Genomic DNA, 4,208 nt, shown 5'->3' on the forward strand with positions numbered 1-4,208 from the left:
GGGTGAGTCCGGGCAGACTGGGAAGGAGTGAGGGGACAAAGAGAGGTATGTTTGCAGTCAGGAGACAACCCAGGGAACGTCTGGGAAATGTGGCGGAGGGGAGTCTGGGAAAGGGTGAAGAGAAGCAGGGGCTTATGTAAAAATCCTCTAACACCAAAACAACAGGGGGAAACTTATTTGGTGTTTTTTATTTACCTAACACACATTCATACCGTGAAGCAGGCAGGCAGTGCTTATCTGCATTTCCTCATCTTGCAAGTGAGCACAAGTTTCCTTCCATACTCTTTCATCCAAGCCCTCCTGTCCTTGAAAACCAGTGGTCTTCTTCAACTGAATGTGCCAAAGTAGGAATAAAGTATTTTGGAGTTGGAATATCTTTGGAGACACATAGCAAGACAAAGAGTAAAAACAGGAACACAGTTTGGAGGCTTTTACAGTTGTCCTGTTGTTTAAAATCAGGAAAGGTGTACATCAGGGTTGTATCCTTTCACCATACTTATTCAATCTGTATGCTGAGCAAATAATCCAAGAAGCTGGACTGTATATATGAAGAAGAACATGGCATCAGGATTGGAGGAAGACTCATCAACAATCTGCAGTATGCAGATGACACAACCTTGCTTGAGGAAAGTGAAGAGGACTTGAAGTACTTATCAATGAAGATCAAAGACTACAGCCTTCAGGATGGATTATGCCTCCACATAAAGAAAACAAAAATCCTCACAACTGGACCAATAAACAACATCATGATAAATGGAGAAAATATTGAAGTTGTGAAGGATTTCATTTTACTTGAATCCACAATCAACATTCATGGAAGCAGCAGTCAAGAAATCAAATGACTCATTGCACTGGGCAAATCTGCTGCAAAAGACCTCTTTAAAGTGTTAAAAAGCAAAGATGTCACTTTAAGGACTAAGGTGCACCTGACCCAAGCCACGGTACTTTCAATCTCCTCATGTGCATGTGAAAGCTGGACAATAAGGAAGACTGAAGAATCGATGCCTTTGAACTATGGTGTTGGTGAAGAATATTGAATACACTATGGACTGCCAGAAGAACGAACAAATCTGTCTTGGAAGAAGTACAGCCAGAATGCTCATTAGAAGCAAGGATGGCAAGACTTGGTCTCACGTACTCTGGACATGTTACTAGGAGGGACTGGTTCCTGGAGGAGGACATCATGCTTGGTAAGTACAGGGTCAATGAAAAAGAGGAAGACCCTCAGCAAGATGGATTGATACAGTGGCTGCAACAATGGGCTCAAACAAGGCAATGATTGTGAGGATGGGGCAGGACTGGACAGTGTTTCATTCTATTGTAAATAGGGTCACTATGAGTTGGAACTAACTCGACAGCACCTAATAACAAGACAGTTGTCCCAGTGATGGATAATGATGGCTTGAAGAGGGTATTACAGAGGAGGTGGTGAGAAGTAGTTGGATTTGGTTGCATTTGAAGATAGAAGTCAATAGTGTTACACTGCAGCTTTGTCTAGGAACATCACTCACCTTCCAGAGTTCCTTTCACATTCCCTATCTCTGTAGTTTATATTCCTCTTTAACTGGAATGCTGAGTTTCTTAGAACAACAAGCAAGGTGGAGTATAAACAAAAAGCAAAAAAACAAACCCATTAACATCGAGTCGATTTTGACTCATGGCGACCCCATGTGTTGCAGAGTAGAACTGCACTCCACAGTGTTTTCAAGGCTGTGAACTTTCAGAAGCAGATTGTCAGGCGTTTCTTCTGTGGTGTCTCTGGGTGGGTTCAAACCACCACCCTTTCCATTAGTAGTCTAGTTCTTAACGGTTTGTGCAACCCAGAGACTCCATGAAAGTACATCCATCCTTGACCCTGGAAACACCATTCAAAGGGCATGCCCTACTGATGATGTGAGCAACATCAAATGAAGTTCGGTCCAGTTGAACATTCCACTGTTTCCAGGAAGTCTTACATCCTACAGTAATAACTCCCTCCCATGATCTCAAGGGCAGTCTTGTCTATAGTAATATCATACGTGACCTAAGTATACTACTTTACAACTATTTCACACCATTTGGGGAGGTCTTCCCTGACTTCTAGACTAGGTTAGATCTCCTGTTCTATATTCCCACAGCACCTTGTTCTTCCCCTATTGTAACTGTCACTATATTTTATTGTAAATACTTCTTTAATTATCTGTTTTTCTTGCTAGATTGACAAGTTGTATGAGGAATGGACAATGTTATACCCCTGGTACCTAAGACAGTGCCTGGTTCATGAAAGGCATTTAGTACATATCTACAATTGAATGAATAAATGACGACTAACTTTTTCAATCTTCAGAACAATTCATCCAAGGTAGATGGTATTATCTCCACTTCACTGATGAGGGAAAGAAGCTGTTGAGAGATTGTGATCACAAAGCCAGTTAGTGGAGGAACTAACTGGAAACAGGACCCAGGTCTAGGCTGTTTTCACTATGCTCCACCTAGAACCTAGAAGAAGCATCCATCCTTTTAATTAGTCAACAGACACTTATTGATTATTCCCCACATGTCAGGTTCTACTTACATGCTGAGTAACAGACATACAAAAAAAAAAGAAAGATTTGCTTTTCCGCCCGCTCCCCACTCCCCGCGAGCGCCGCTCCAGCTGCTCCGTGCTCGTTCAGGGCTCCGGGCTCCCGCTAACCTAGCACCGCAGTCGTCTCCCCTCAGCCGCCATCATGATTATCTACCAGGACCTCATCAGCCATGATGAGATGTTCTCCGACGTTTACAAGATCCGGGAGATCGCGGACGGGCTGTGCCTGGAGGTGGAGCGGAAGATGGTCAGTAGGACAGAGGGTAACATTGATGACTCGCTCATTGGTGGCAATGCCTCAGCTGAAGGCCCCGATGGTGAAGGAACCGAAAGCACAGTAATCACTGGTGTTGATATTGTCATCAACCATCACTTGCAGGAAACCAGCTTCACAAAGGAAGCCTACAAGGAGTACATCAAAGATTACACGAAATCAATCAAAGGCAAACTTGAAGAACAGAGACCGGAAAGAGTAAAACCTTTTATGACAGGGGCTGCAGAATAAATCAAGCACATCCTTGCTAATTTCAAAAACTACCAGTTCTTTATTGGTGAAAACATGAATCCAGATGGCATGGTTGCTCTGCTAGACTACCGTGAGGATGGTGTGACCCCATATATAATATTCTTTAAGGATGGTTTAGAAATGGAGAAATGTTAACAGATTTGGTAATTATTTGGATCTATCATCTGTCATCCTAACTGGCTGCTGCTCTTCATCCACACAACACCAGGACTTAGACAAATGGGACTGATGTCATCTTGAGCTCTTCATTTATTTTGACCTTGATTTACTTGGAGCGGAGGCATTTTTTTTTTTTTCCCCTTAAAGGAAAAAAAAAAAAAAAACATGTCTTGTAGGTTGTCTAAAAATAAAATGCATTTAAACTCAAAAAAAGAAAAAAAGTAACATTTGCATTCAGATGCTGGTAACCAAATGCAGAGAAATGGACGTGCAAATACATAATTACACCGACAGTGTGATAAGTACCATGGGAGCTCCTAGGAGGAATGTCTAACTCTGCCTTGGTGAGGGAAGCTTAAATGGGTCCCATTTGATCTGAGTCTTTAACAAAAAATGTATGTTGCTCGAACAGAAGCGGGAAGGCTGATGGCTGGCACCTCCAAAGCTGGGTAACTTCGTTTCCTGCTCCATTGCTGTGGACTCTCAATCATCCAGCCCACCCAAGCACCAGCAGCCTGCCTCAAGGGAATGGAGGAATCAGTTGTGGGGGTCCAGGCTTGCTTAACTCAAAAGTGATCAATGCGAAGAGACAACGGTGTAATGTCAAGTTGCACTGTAAACATCCCTGGAGCTCACCTACGTGGGCCACCACATACAGAGTGAAATGTCTGTAGGAATGGTGCTCCTTGGGTTCGGGCAATGCTCAATCCTCACTGTTGCACACAGCAGCTCTGACACTTCATTTTGATCAATGCATAAAGTCTATTTTTGCCACAAGTGAAGGGACACTGCAGGTCATCTGGCATGGAATAAATTAAGGTACAACTTGCTGTAAGTAAGGGAGAGTTGAAGGCAAGGAAAGATTACTGGTTTACTGGAACCTGGGAGAACACGCCTGCTAGGAATACAACAAAGCCAACCAGGGCAGTCAATAGTCCTTCTCTCATAGAAATATGG

At 43.1% G+C, this 4,208-nt stretch overlaps 1 pseudogene across 1 annotated transcript; it reads left to right on the top strand.

The window, feature by feature from the left end:
* Nucleotides 1-2,630: 2,630 nt before the first annotated feature.
* LOC101345249 (translationally-controlled tumor protein pseudogene) lies at nt 2,631-3,415 on the top strand (annotated as a pseudogene). Its single transcript, XR_186494.3, has one exon. The product of XR_186494.3 is annotated as a translationally-controlled tumor protein pseudogene (transcript).
* The last annotated feature ends 793 nt before the right edge of the window (nt 3,416-4,208 follow it).

Source organism: Trichechus manatus, unplaced genomic scaffold, assembly GCF_000243295.1.
Source record: "Trichechus manatus latirostris isolate Lorelei unplaced genomic scaffold, TriManLat1.0 scaffold00004, whole genome shotgun sequence".
Lineage (NCBI taxonomy): Eukaryota > Metazoa > Chordata > Mammalia > Sirenia > Trichechidae > Trichechus > Trichechus manatus.